This window comes from Echinops telfairi, unplaced genomic scaffold (assembly GCF_000313985.2).
Source record: "Echinops telfairi isolate 266 unplaced genomic scaffold, ASM31398v2 ScPeMD7_6080;HRSCAF=6971, whole genome shotgun sequence".
NCBI lineage: Eukaryota > Metazoa > Chordata > Mammalia > Afrosoricida > Tenrecidae > Echinops > Echinops telfairi.
Window position 1 is genome coordinate 4,846,843 of NW_022109980.1, and position 15,285 is coordinate 4,862,127.

Here is a 15,285-nt window from a genome sequence, read left to right on the forward strand (position 1 = left end):
GGTCCCCACTCCGCACTCCCCCTCATTCACAATGATATGATTTCTTTTTGTTCTTTGATGCCTGATACCTGATCCCTTCAACACCTCGTGGTCACACAGGCTGGTGTGCTTCTCCTATGTGGCCGCTTGTTTACCTTCAAGCCTGTAAGACCCCAGAAGCTGTATCTTTTGATAGCCAGGCACCATCAGGTTTCTTCACCACATTTACTCATGCACACATTTGTCTTCAGCGATTGTTTCAGGAAGGTGTGCACCATGGAATGCCAATTTAATAGAACAAAGTGTTCTTGCATTGAGAAAGTACTTGAGTGGAGGCCCAATGTCCATCTGCTACCTTAATACTAAATCTATAACTATATGCATGTAGATCTATGTTTTAAATGAGATTTAAATGAAATGTTATTCATATTCTATGGGTTTTGGTAGCTTGTCATGCACCACTAACTATATTCTTTACAGTACAACCATGCCAATGCAAGAATTTTGTGTAGGACCTCCATTTGAAAGGCCACAAAATATGTGGAGAAAATGTACAAACAACCAAGCAAAACCACAAAAAACCTAATACCCTGAATATCTCAACGTAGGAGTCTAAAATGTAGAAGCATCAGAACAACAGAACCTTTAAAAATTGTTTTTTTAAATGAGTATTCCTTCACACAAATCATGGATAACATCATGATAAAAAGGTTCAAGTTGTCAAGGATTTCATTTTTTTGTGGATCCACAAGCAATGCTCATAGAAACAGCAGACAAAAATATGGATGGGTTTGTTGCATTGGGAACATCCACTGCAGGAGACCTCTTTAAAGTGTTGCTCAGTAAAGTAGAAGGTAAGCAAAAAGGTAGAAGACCCACAAATGAGATGGGCTGACACAGTGACGACAACTATGGACTGAAGCATAACACCCACTTGAGGATGGGGCAGGATGTGGAAGGGCTTTGTTCTGTTGTACATAGGGTCGCTAGGAGTCAGAACCAATACAATAGTACCTAAAACCAGCAAACACAGTCCTCTATCATTTGAATCAGTCGTGTCGTTCAGTCCCACGATGATGATGTGATACTATGACTCAGTTATCTCACACTGGCCCAATCAGAGCATGATGGGTGTGGTTAGGTGCCCTCTAGGAGGTACGACCAACAAACAAAACAGTGGGTAGTTCTGTCCAGTTCTCACAGAGGTTTTTATGCCTGAGCCCCTAGTTCCAGCCACTGTGTAAATCCATTTGGTCTAGTGTCTTCCTCTCTTTTGCTGATCATCTACATGATCAAGCAGTATGTCCTTCTCTGGTTAGAGTGGACACATTTGATAGCTGATTACATAGTTACCATAATGAGTCTTGCTGGTAACCCAGTTGAGGACATTTCTGGTCATCTGTGCTTTACTGAATAAGAATAGTTTCAATGCACTCAATTGCAATTATGGAAACATATTATACAGCTGATTCCTTAATTCTTAAAATGGAAAGGGAAAACAACTGACTGTTTCAAAGGGATTGGCTGTGTCAAGTGATAATTAAAGAAAAACCCATGTGCTTACTACTCATTAAAAGCAAGAAGTATACATTTACATAAATAAAATTATAAATAGCCAACAATCTTCAAACAATTAAGATGATATATTAATCCTTAATATACACTTTCTAAAATTCATGCTAAAAAAGGGCTTGTTTATTTTTTACCACACCTTAATGTACCATAATTTCTAAGACACAGGTGGTTTAAAGCTTATTTCTTAAACATATTTTACATTTCCCCCTATGTATCATAATTTTGAGCTACCATGCCTTTTACCATTGTTATGCTCATTCAGAATTAGGATGTCTAAACTCTATTGTAATTCATCTAGAACCGATCAGGCCCCAGACAGTATGAGTAAATGGGTTTCCACTGTATTTAACTGCTCCCAGTTCTCTGACACAGGGAAAGGTGCAAATACCATGCTACTTAGATATCATTCCCATCATCAGCCCCATTTTAAGATATGGTAAATCGCTGGTAATTTTAAAGTGGCATGTGCAATAAATAAATAGAATTAAATATAAGGTAAAGGAAATGAGGCGTGGTGAATTTGTTATTTGCTCAAGTTTGCATGGGAAACCACTGGAGGCTCTTCAGCAGGGTATGCCTTTTTCCTACCAACAGTCCCTTTCCACCATTGTATCAAACATTCAGGATCATGTGTCTTACAGAAAGCAGACTATAGGTTGGACCACGAGGAGCAAAATATATACCTGTGTACTCTTTAATGGCTAATCTCACTCCAAACATTCTTGAAAAGGATCTGTCATTGTAACCTCATTCCCTCACCTCCTAGAAGATGTACCTGCATGCAAAGTCACCATAGGCAACAGCAGTGGCCCTTAACATTGAAGGTCAAGCAAGGGATGCCAGGCAGGGAGGGAAGAGATGAAGGAGGTCGTTGAATGGACACAATTGATTGAATGAGCAGAGAGCATGATCAACATGGGCAGGGTTGAAAACAGAGCTGGCTAAGGTTTTACAGAAAATTTGAATGATGATACACAGAGACTGGAAAGAGTGGATTGAAAGGGAGTGGAGGATGTTTTTGATTTAGGAAATGATGTGTGTGATATGGAAGAAGCAATTAAGTGAATAAGAGAAGGGATGATAAAAAGAACAAAAGATAGTCACCTTATGCTGATTTAATACCTCCACTACTCCAAACTGATTATTTAATTCTCCGAATAAGCATTTATCAACCGCTCATTAGGGGTCGGGCTTTGCAGTATGAATGAGGACCTGGTGACAAGGAAGGTCACTGACGACTCTCAAAAGCGCTATGTGGCTCAGAGTTGGGGAGCAGGGGGACCAGGGCACAGACATGCAGACAGGGAAGGCCCCATTATAGAACCCATGTTTTCATCGTCATTTTTTAAAAAAATTATTCTATTGGGGGCTCGTACAATTCTCATCACACTCCATACATACATCCATTGTGTCAAGCACATATGCACATTTGTTGCCCTCATCATTCTCAAAACATTTGCCTCCCACTCTAGCCCCTAATATCAGTTGCTCATTTTCCCCCTCCCTCCCCACTCCCCTGTCCCTCATGAACCCTTCATAGTTCATAAATTATTATAGTTTTTTCATAAGTTACCCTGTCCGATGTTTCCCTCTGCCCTCTTCTCTGCTGCCCATCCCCCAGGGAGGAGGCAATACTTAGATTCTTGTAATTGGTTCCCTGTTTCTATCCCTCATTCCTTTCACCCTCCAGGCATCTCCCCTCTCACCACTGATCCTGAAGGAGTCATCTATACTGGATTCCCTGTGTTTCCATTTCCTATCTGTACCCATGTACCTCCTCCGGTCCAGCCAGATTTCTAAGGTAGAATTGGGATCATGATAGTGGGGGGAGGAAGCATTAAAGAACTAGAGGAAAGGTACACGTTTCATCGTTGCTACCCTGCACCCTGATTGGCTCGTCTCCTTTAGGCATCAAGGCCATTCATTTTTGAAATATTGTCTTGTGGCTGCAAATGTTTTGCAATCACATCTGAATATATATAGCATATGGGTATTATACTGAACTAGCCGGATCTTGTTACTCTAGCTTGTATACAGGCTTAATTCAAATGTCTATAAAGAAGTTCAATGGAAAAAAAAATGGACATTTTGAATCTGCAGATTACAAAGAAAAGCTGAGGGCTATTATCATGCATCACCCACTTTGCAAAGTTCAGAATTGATCGAGAAAAGGTTGAGACATCAGATTCTGCCTCTTCAGGGGCAGGCAATTCTATTGTCAGGAAAGTGATCCCAACTCTCCAGTCATATCACGAATCCATTTACCTGCAAACCCACGCCCGACTAGTCAGTTTCAACTCATAGCAACCTGAGAGGAGAGTGGAGAACTGCTCCATAGGTTTCTGAGATGGAAAATTCTTACAGGAACAAAGACAACCTCATCTGGCTTCCACAGCTCTGCTGGTGGCATTGAACAGCCGATCTTGCGGTTAGCTGTCAAACAAGGAACCCGCACTATCATCTCCTTTCTTTAAAATAAAAAAGACCAAACAAACTAACGAACAAACAAACCAACCAAACTCACTGCCATCAATTGGGTTCCAACTTACAATGACTCGATAGTGGAGAGTAGAGTTGTGCCCTGCGGTCTGGACCCTTGAAATCTTTCCAGGAATGGACAGTGTCATCTTTCTTGGGTGGAATGGCTGGTGGGTTTGACCCGTTGACCCAATATGCCACTAGAGGTCCTGGGAGAGTAGTTAAGTGGTGGTAGAGTAGAAACGTTGTGGGGTATGGGATGTGGTGGTGGCTATATTTATCATTATTATCCTTATTTGTCTGGTTGGTTCAGGAATGTGTTTTATGCCCTTATAGGGTCTACAGGAGTCCGAATGGAATCAATGGTGGTGGATTTTGAGAGCTCTTATTCGGGTTCCGTTATTGTGGACAATCACATTTTATCAGGTATTTGTTGTTTGCTCTCAGCCTTTTCTTCAGCTGCTGACAGCCTCAAAGGCAATATTTCCTAATGAAAAATAATGTCGTCTTCCTGCAAAGGAAGACTGCGGTGGTGACAGCAATTGGGAGGTGACCTTTCAACCAGGTCTCCACCTCCTCAAAAAAAAAAACCCAAAACAAAAAATGCCTCACTTCCACGAAGTTGATCCTGACTCACAGTGACCCTACAGGACAGAGTAGAACTGTCCCTGTGGGTTTTCTAAATTGTTATGGGAGCAGACAGGCTCATTTGCTCCCAAGAAGTGGCTGATGGGTTTGAACTGCTGACCTTGCAATTTGCAACCCAATGGGAAACCCACTAGTCACCATCGCTCCTTTAACCTAGAGCTAGGTATTACAGTTTAGGCAGCAATAAAGTGCCTCGCTGTGCTTCTGTGATATGTAAGGCAAACCGAGAAGTCAGGGATCGTTATTAAGCTAAGGGACCAAGAAAGCTAAACAAGGAGGTCGGATTGTTGTAACTATGTACACTGGTTAGAGATTCTGCAAGCATCTGGTGACAGGTGTACACAAGTACATATATCTGGTGCTTTTATGTTTATATTTTTGCTTGTCTGCCTTGTCCCTAAACAAAATGTGAAATTCTAAGGACAAGAGAGCTCTGATTTTCTCTATCCACACACTTCCTTGGGCCACACCTCACTAGGCAGGCTTGTCAAAGGTGTGACAAATGTGTTCCAGTTTCTGCAAAATAAACTGGAGCAAAGGACAGCGGAAGACATTTTACCTCGAGCTGTTTCTTAAATTGGAAAACTACCGGAATAAAAAAATATATATGTACATACAGATCGATTATATTACACTTCAATTCAAAATGAAACAAATGTATACATTTCCGAATTCACTGCCATCGAGTCCATGGTGAGTCATTGATCATATAGGACCGGGTGGAACTGCCCCTGTGGGTTTCCAAGACCAAAACTCTTTACAGGAGTAGAAATGGACCCTTTCTCTGGCATAGTAACTGGAGGTTTTGAACTGCTGACCTTGTGGTTAGCAGTTCAACGTGTAACCACTTCATCACCTCCAAGTGCAGTTCTGCCCCTCTCCTACAGGCTAGTCACTGTGATTCTGAATCAACTCGATGGAAGTGAGGACCTTTCCATATTCCCTATTATAGAGCCAAACCCCAACATTAGCCATTCAACATGAACACATTTAGGTCTTTCGCCCTCGGGATCTTAATGCTCCCACTACATTTCCACCTTGAATAACGCTATTCCTTTCATTAAGCATGCCTTGAACCCTAAAAGTAAAGTAGCATTTTTGGACCTCAGCTCCCACAAACCATGATCATCCAGTTGATGCCAATTCATAGAGACCCTATAGGACAGAGTAAAACTGCCCCTGAGAGTTTTGGCGCTGGTAACTTTTTATAGGAGTTGAAAGCCTCATATTTCACTCACGGAGTGCCTGCAAGTCTCAAATTGCTGACTTGAGGTTAACAGCCCAAGTCACAATTCACTATTACCTCAGGGCTCCTGTAACCCATTAAGTTTCCAGGGTTCCTGATCCCTACACCATGATATTCGTATGTTCTCAACACATCTTAAGACACAGAAAGCCAGCTTTTAGAAGGAAAACAAAACAAGTGGAAACACACACACCACAAACATCAGATGCAAGGCCAGGCACCCTGCCCTATGAACTAGCAGGACCCGAGGATGAAGGTTTAATTCAGCAACTCCTGTTGCTGAGGTTTCCGCAGTCAGGTTCATTTTCAGGTTTTTGACTCATAGAATGAACCATTATTCATTCTTACAATAAATCCTGATTACTTAAATTTAGTCTAGGAAGTTTCTGTTTTCTGCAACCAAAAGAACCCACATAGTGCATCGCATATGAATACTGGGTTTACTTTCCAGGCATTGGGCTACTAACTGGGAGATCCAAGGTTCAAACACGCCTCTCCCTATGGGGTGCTATAACCTACAGGAACACCTGTAGGTCCATGGTCAGGGCTGAAGCTTGCTGCAAGAATACATGGACAAGTTGCATTCAACAAGTTGCATTGAGGTTCAGGTGGCTTTTACCTGTCAGGAAATGAACAGAAGCAGTTCATAATCATATTATACTAAACACGACTTTAAAAAATGTTTTTCAAAGGAATGGCTTGCTTGCCTTTCTCTTCGCTGTTATAGATTTCTTCCTATTAGAGGGCTGAAAACTGCTCATGACATATCTTTGCCCAAGGCTAACTTCAGCAACCCTACCATGTCTCTGGGAAGATGTGTCATATAAGCAGATTATATAACATGAAGCCATGCCTTCCTCCCATTGTTATAACCAGCATCGTCTGGGTTGAAAGGATGCTGATCTGTATCAGATTCCCTTCTGAGAGGCCTGAAATGTAAGCTGTACTTGAACTGATGGTACCGCTGTCTTTGATTCAGAAGGAGAAATGCTTGGTGAACCTTATTTTCATATGTATCTGGTGTGTGTGTGTGTGTGTGTGTGTGTGTGTGTGTGACTTGAGCCCCTCAAGGAAATGGTTCTGAGAATGAACTTGCAGGATTAAAGCGTTCATCAAAGGCACATGAAATAACTAACCAGTCTCATTTTATGGATATCATCTGATTACACTTCCACAGCGCTTCCTGGTTTGTGAAGCACTTTGCAATGTTTTCTCACATTTGTTCCTGACAACAGGGTTCTATGAGATGGATGTGGAAGATACCATCTCAGTTTTCAGCACCAAAGAAATGGAGATGCTCGCTGACATTAGCAAGGTGATGCAGAGAGAGACAGTAAGTGCGAAAAGAAACCAGGAAAACAGCAACACACCCAGCTTTCTTCTTCTTTTAAATAGTTTTTTTTTTTTCTCGGTTGTTTTAATGTATACTAAGCAGAGGGCGGGGGTTACAGTTCCGATCACCAACTGTGCATATAACAGTGTAAACTATGAATCAAAACCCAATTGTTTACCCTTCTCGCACTTCTTACTTTCTCTTTCTCTTAATACCTGCAGACAGGCTAGCCCAGGGGTCACCAAACGTTTCCTGTCCCTCACAACAATTTAAAAGTGATTCGAGAGCCATCAATATATTCGAAATAGCCATTATCTGGAGAATATCATTTAAATGAAACCAGCATAGTCTTAGTTTCATTTTCAATTTTACTTCAGAGCCACATGTACGTACCGAAAGAGTCACATAGGCTTGCTAGCTGCAGTTTGCTGACCACTGGTCTAGTCCATTGCTTTCTCCCTTGACCCCCAGCCTTGGCAGTCTCCAAAGTCGGTTCCCTTTGTTCTACAGTTCTTTATCTTGTTTTTACTATAGTTTCCCTTATAATATTTGTCCTTCAATGATTACTTTCCTTGAGTGTGATGTTCTCCAGATCTATGCATGTTATGAAGTGCTTCCTGGTTTCATCTCTGCTTTTTATTGATGTATTAGGTTCCATTATGTGCATGGACCAGAGTTGCGTTATCCCTTCTCCTACTGATGAGCATTTAGTCTCTTTCTATGTTGGGACTATCGTGAGCAGGGCTGCACTGAACAAGGGTATGCTTTTGTCTGTTTCTGTTAGTACTCATACGTTCTTAATTCCCAGCAGAGGGATTGCTGGAAAAGCCAGTTTTCTTTCAACAATTCCATTGATACCAGTGTTGGTCAAATTTCTGGCTGTGACCAATTGATAAGCTATCAAGTCCATTTCGAATGAAATAGAATAGAACATACCATAGATTATCATAGCCAATAAAATTAAGAAATATGTCATATATTTTGTTTCTGTTTCGTGTGTGTACGTCTGGTAATGCATTATATCAGATATCGTCACCGTGGGCCAAGCTCTGGTCTGCTAACTGAAAGGTATGCTGGTCAAACACAGCCGCCATTCCTTGGGAGAGATATGTGGCACTCTGCTTCCAAAGGAGAGCTTTGACTTTGTCCTATAGGAACCTGGAGGAGCCCTGTTGGCTTAGGAATTATGCATTGGGCTGCGATTGGCCAAGGTGGCAGTTCAAAACCAACTGCCACTCTGCAGGAGAAAGACGGGGCTTTCTACTCCTGTAAACAGTGAGTCTCAGAAACTCATGGGAGGAATTGTACCATGTCCTATAGGGTCACAAGGAGTCAGCATCAACTCGATAGCAATGAGGGTGGTTTGGGATAGCAGTTTGAGTAGCACTGCTGAGTAACCAGTGGACTGCTAACTGCAAGGATAGGAGTCGAAACCCATCAGCCACTCCATGGGAGAAATATGAGGCCATTTCCCCTTTTGAAGACTTACACCCTCAGAAGCCCTCTATGGCAGAATAGAATTGAGAGCAGTGATCTTTGGGGTAATATGGTTATTACAATGCAGAATCAAATCCATGGCAGTGGGATTTTGGGGTGGAAAGGGTAAGAAAAATAAATTAAAAGACACTTAATAACCTTTTAGATCATTTTCTCAGAAGTAATGTATGATGTCAAAAAAATCTGCGTTATTGATTTTAACCTTAAATCACTATGGTTAATGAAAGTTATTTTCTGACAAGCCTTGAGATAACTATTACTCATGTGGACATGACTTCATTGTTTGACCTATTTGAGTTCTGCCTCAATATTATATTTTAAAAGTCAGCCTTTTTAAAATGCACAATGCTAGTTTCATTTGAAAAACATTCTGTTTGTAATTTATAAAGAAATAATCTTAGAAAAAATGTATCTCTCTTAAGTCTATTGAAGAAAATGTATCGAACACTGAGTTTAGGTAACACTCTGGAATTCATTAGGGGATTTCTTATCAACATCAAGACACTTCATCGCTGATCTTTATTGAAAAGTTATTTATTTATGTTATTGTTATTCGTTGTCATTGAGTCGGCTATGAATCACAGTGACCTGATGGACATCAGAATGACACATTGCCCTGTCCTGTGCCAACCTGACAATCATTCCAATGTTTGAGCCCACTGTTGCAGACACAGTGCCAATCCATGAGGTCCTTCTCCGGGGAATGGTCTCCCTTGATAACATGTCCCAAATCCATCAGATGACCTTCTCCTTGCTCTAAAGGGCAATCGGGCTATACTTCCTCCAACATAGATGGGTTCATTTTTCAGGCAGTCCATGGTTATATTCCATATTCATCACCAACACCATAATGCAAAGGCATCAATGCTTCCTCAGTTTTTCTTACTCACTGATGAGATTTTGCATGCACATGAGGCCAATGAAAAGCACCACGGGCCTGAGCCAGGCCCATCTTAATCTTTTAAGTGACATCTTCACTTTTTCAGATTTTTAAAGAAATATTTTGCTGCCAATTTGCCTACTGCAACTGGAATTGTGTGGCCTCACTTCTGCTCCTATGGGCATTGACTGTGGATCCATTAATATTAAACCCTTGGCAACGTCACCGTTTACCTTGATGTGGCTTATTGCACCAGTCGGGAGGATTTTTATTTTCTTCGTAATAAATACACAATGGGGGCTTGGTATTTGATCTCCATCAATAAGTGCTTCATGTTCTCCTTGCAAGTAAAAGTTTGTGTCATCTGCATATTGTGTAGTTTTAATGCATCTTTGACCAATCCTGATGTAACATTCTTCATACAGTCCAGATTCTTGAAATATTTGCTCAGTGTAGAGATTGGATATGAATGGTGAAAGGATACAACTCTGACACACAGACCTTTTCTGGTTTTAAACCACGCAATATTCCCTTGTTCTTTTTAACACTGAATTCAACACCATTCCACTTGAATTTGTCATTTACAACATAGCAAGCCATATGATTATTTAATTCAAAATGGCTAGTGCCAGTCCATTTCAGCTCACAAATATGGGATAAAGATGAGGCTTTCTACTCCATCGAAAAGTTACAGTCTGGGAAACCCACAGAGTTGATTCTACCCTGTCCTGTATGGCCCCCATGAGTGGAATCAATTCAGTGGCAGTGAGGTTTGCTTTTTTTTTTTAATACATAGGATATCGATCTTTACTTGGCTCCATTTCATTTTTGATGACTTCCAATTTTCCTAGATTTATGCTTCATCCACTTCAAGTTCCCATTTTATTAGCTGTATAAAGCTTTTACTGTTCATGTTGAGCTGTGCCCCACCAGCAAATGAAGGTCCAGAAAGCTTAACTCCACCCAAGTCATTATGGTTGACTCGACTCTAAGAGGGGAGCTCTTCCTCAGTCACGTTTGGAGTGGCTTCCAACCTGAGGGGCTCATTTTCCAGCACTGTATCTGACACTGTTCCACTGCCGTTCTCAGCATCTGACAATGCTGGACCGCTCTTCATAAGACGTGCCATGGCTAATCCCCCAGGGGTTCACAGACTATTCTTCATGGTGACCCCGTTGCTATGTGAAATACTGGTGAAACAGCATCCAGCAGCACAGCAACAGGAAAGACGCCATACTATGATACAGTGACAAAGGAATTTTGTCCATAAAATCCTTCAATATCGAAAATCAAGATGTGGCACCCCGCCCCTCCCAGCTCTTTCAGCTCGAGAAATATTGAACGAGTTCTTCTCTTTGGGTTTTCTAACTCCAGGTCTTTGCGTATTTCATTCTAATCCTGTACTTTGCCTTCTTTAAATGCCTTCCTTAAGTCACTCTTTCTCAATTATAGTTACTTCTGAAAAACTACTTAATTATAAATAATCCTAGGTATTATCAATGGATAATTCAAATATATATGAATCCACAAGTGTTTTCTTAATAACCACCATGACTTTTCCTTGCCTATCCAGCCAATAAATACATAAATCCATTGCCACCAAGTGGATTTTAACTCACAGGAACACTGCAAGACAGGCTAAAAGTGAGCCAGAGGATTCCCAAGGCTGGAAGTCTTTGCTAAGGAAGCAGGCAGAAATAGCTTTTGCCCACAGAGTGGCTGGTAGATTCCAAGGGCCAAACTTCCAATGAGCAGCTGAATCAACTCTTTGTTCATAAACTCAAAACCAAACTCAAGAGTGATCCTTTAGAATAGAGCAGAGCCGCGCCTGGGTATTTCTGAGGCTGTGCATCTTTACAGCAGCAGAAAGCCTCATCTGTCTCCCTGGTGGTGGACCTTGTGGTTAGCAACGCAGCATGTAGCCCACTATGCCACCAGGGCTCCTTTCTTTGTCTATAGGATATAGTAAAACAAACAAACCCAAAAAGGTTGTTTAGGCATTGAAACCCAATAGCTTTATTTCCTACCCCACCACCCCAGTCAGGCCATATACTGCTATGTCTCTACAGTATTAGACATGCCTTCTTTGCTTGAATGGCACTGCCACTCAATAGAGTTAGATCTTAACAGATGACTAATAGTCTTCTAGGTAATGGAACTTCCTCTGATGTCTTTCTTCAGTTTCCTGTTCTCACATACTTTCAGTTATCTGTCAGATATCATTCAACATTATCATTCTTGTTACTCTATGTGCTTTTCAATGCCTAGCAAACAACATGCACCCAATGCTTTGTTAAATAAATGGGTGTTACTTAGTTTGAATTTACGCTGGAAAAAGAAAAAATGAAATCTTAATTAAATTTACATGAAGTTATAAAAAATTCTCACATTCATATTTATAGTACATATAAATGTTTTCAAAGCATAGTGCTGACTGTTATTTCCTAAATCTTGGAATGGGTGGAAAATTACATTCATACCTATTATTCTTACCTATTCTTATTTACAGTAACAAAAGAGCTAATTGATTGGATTTATTTGAACCAACAATATCAAATTGCTGGTATATTTGTATCAGATTCTCATGAGATGGACTGAGACATTTTTATTTTCCCACAGGCTGAGATGGTGTAGCTTAAATGTTAGAATCTTTCCCTCCATATTTTTAGTCATCAATATATTATGAGACAAAAGGAAAATTAAAAGACGAGAAAAATTTTTATGGATAGTTGGGTCATTTAATATTTTCTGATATGGGTGCCATTAAAGTTTCATTTATATTGTGATAGTTTTCTCCTCACTGTTTCAACTAATAGAGTTTGAAATCCCAATGTGTCTCTCACTCCTTTGAGGGATTGTTTTCTTCTTTTTTATGATTGTTGTTCTGAAAACACAGCACTATCTTCTTCAACAGATACAAGAATGAATCCACAGCTGGAGAAGTGTGAATGTCAATTTACCCTTCATAGCACAGAAAATTACATACTGATTGTAGAGGAAGGCAATATTTAATTGACGGATATCTTAATACATTTATGTATTAGGACACCATCTGTTTGAGGGCTCTACTGTATATCTGTGCTACAAATAGTTTCAAAATTATATAATAGGCTAAGGAGAATTCTAATTCAACTGTAAATTTGGGATGCACGTTTTTTTTGTCCTGGTTTAAATCATCAACACATTTCGCACGTGTGTTACAATGGGTTATTTACCTATATAACCTTCAACTAGATAGCATGCAAAGGATGTTGTCCAAATCTTACACTGCTCCAGATTCCCATGATGAGCAACTCCATGTTGGCATGAGTGTTCAATGCATGTTCATAAAGAAAGGTAATGGATATATTCTAAAACGCTGGTATTTTATACCAGTTCCCTAGGGGTTCAGTTGATGCTTTCTCTGATTTTATGCTGCTACAAGGTGTTCTGTTTGTTTGTTTGTTTAACTCCACAATTTCACTCCTTGTCTAGTAACAACACGGCAGTAGTGACAGAGGGAGAAGCGGGATCATTAATCTTACACAAAACCATCTTCCTAACAATCAAATACCTTGGCCTCCAGGATACTAAATACATGAGCCCAAGGTGAAAAGCTCAATAAAATATTTGAATTTGTATCTGCAACAAAAACCAAACTGTTGTATCAGAGGCCCACTCTCAGCAATTCATCCAGTCCCCTCGTCAGAGGTGCACACTCAGAGGGGTCTGAATGGTGACTACTGCGTCGAGGTGACTTAGAGGAATCTTGGAGGGCCTGCTTGCCTTTCATTTAGACTTCCGGATTACTGATGATTCACTGTTGTAGTGGAAGATGTTTTTGAGATGTGAGAAGGTCATATTTAACATCCTTCTTGTTGCTTTTTAAAAAGAAATGTCAAAATCTTTTTGACAATCTAGATGAATGAAAGAATTTAAAATACCCTTTTTTCCTGATAATAATAGAAATGATTCCCATCCATGATTAAATACAATCAATATTATAGCAGATACAAGGAAATATTCAGGGAAACCTACTTTGTCATCTGAATCTAACCAACAAAATATTTTTAATGAGTGCACATCTATTAAAAGAATCCTCAAGTTGCTGTAATTATTATTCATTTTCTCGAATTGTTTCACCAGGAAGCTTTATGCTTCTATGGGGACTTTAATGTTTATGTTTTGTGGCGGCTGCATTGACTATTAAAAAGCAATTTGGCTGACATTTTAGGTCTTTTGTTGCCAGTTTTAATTGGATTGTTCATCAAGCATCAACTCCCCCGTTAACTGCAAAAATTTCAGGCCAACGTCAGTTTACAGTAATGACTGTTTAATGATTTTATCCTGTCAGTATGCAAGCTTCGTATGGATATATGCATGATTAGTTTCATATCAAGACTTGTAATTAAATAATTGAAGCCTAAACAGAATGGTTATCAAACACGAACACATATTTAATAAAGACTCAGAAGCTTATCAAAATACTGATTAGCAATTAAAAGTCAATGTTTTGAGTTCATCTGGTGTTAGTACATTTATGATATCTTAGCAAATGTTTGCATAAAGTTTTTGCTCAGAAGTTAAAAAAGTTATCTCTAGCTTAACAGTAATTTTAGATTTTCAAGAGGTAATTTATTTCCAACGTACACCTATATTCCTAAATGAGAAAACCAATTTTAACTATTACTTTCTTTAGAGAAATAAATTAACCCAAACAGAAAACCTTATGGTAGCAATCAATATTCTTATCAATCAGTCACAATTTCAAATCTTAAGAAGATATACCGAGGAGCAAGTTACAAAATGGTAAATGCCAACGAATGAGAGCACCTTTGCACTTGTACATTTGAATTCACTGTTTTACAGAGTGACAGGGAAGTCCAGATGGGTTAAGTGACTTGCATAAGGTTATATAACTAATGAGTGACAAAGTCAAAACAAAAATTCTGATCCAATATGTACATTTTACTCACTTCTAGAAAAAAGAATTCACAGTGGAAAAAGATTTTGACATGCTGGTACATTCTTTTGGCTCTCCGTTTAATTAAATTACCATGTTTAAAATGGAGAAACAAAACTGCTTGCTGAGGAATACAGAGAGAAGTTTCACTTTCAACTTTGCCCTCATCTCCTCCGTTCCCTACCCACAATTGGCGTTTATGTCAGATGTATTTTGTCATGGGGGGCGGGGGGGTCAACCTCTTGAATCTTTGTTACATGTTTTCCTGTTTTTCAGTATATAAAACCCAGGATTGCTGAATCTACATGAACAGCAAATAGAATAAGGGTTTCTGGGGGTTACAGTGAGGAGGTGGGTAAATGGGAACTGATGTCAAGGAGTTCAAGAAGGAAGAGGATGTTTTGAAATTGACTGTGGTAGCAATTGTACAACACTGTTCTATGTGATTAAACTATGGAATGACATGATATTTGTATCAGTTCTCAAAATGGTTTAAGAAAACAAACAAACAAACAAAAACCAACAAAAACAAATCCACTGCCATTGATTTGATTCCAACTCCTGTCCGAGTAGAACTTTCCCATAGGGTTTCTAAGAGCACACAGCCTCATCTTTCTCCCAAGGAGTTGTTGGTGGGTTTAAACCTCCAACTTGGCAGTTAAACAACCCAATGTCTAGCCAATATTGTCACCAGTTCTGGGGGACAT

At 39.8% G+C, this 15,285-nt stretch overlaps 1 pseudogene; it reads left to right on the plus strand.

Annotated features, from left to right (window-relative positions):
- The first annotated feature begins 733 nt into the window (after positions 1-733).
- Positions 734-15,285, plus strand: part of LOC105979551 — a 117,043-nt pseudogene continuing 102,491 nt past the window's right edge.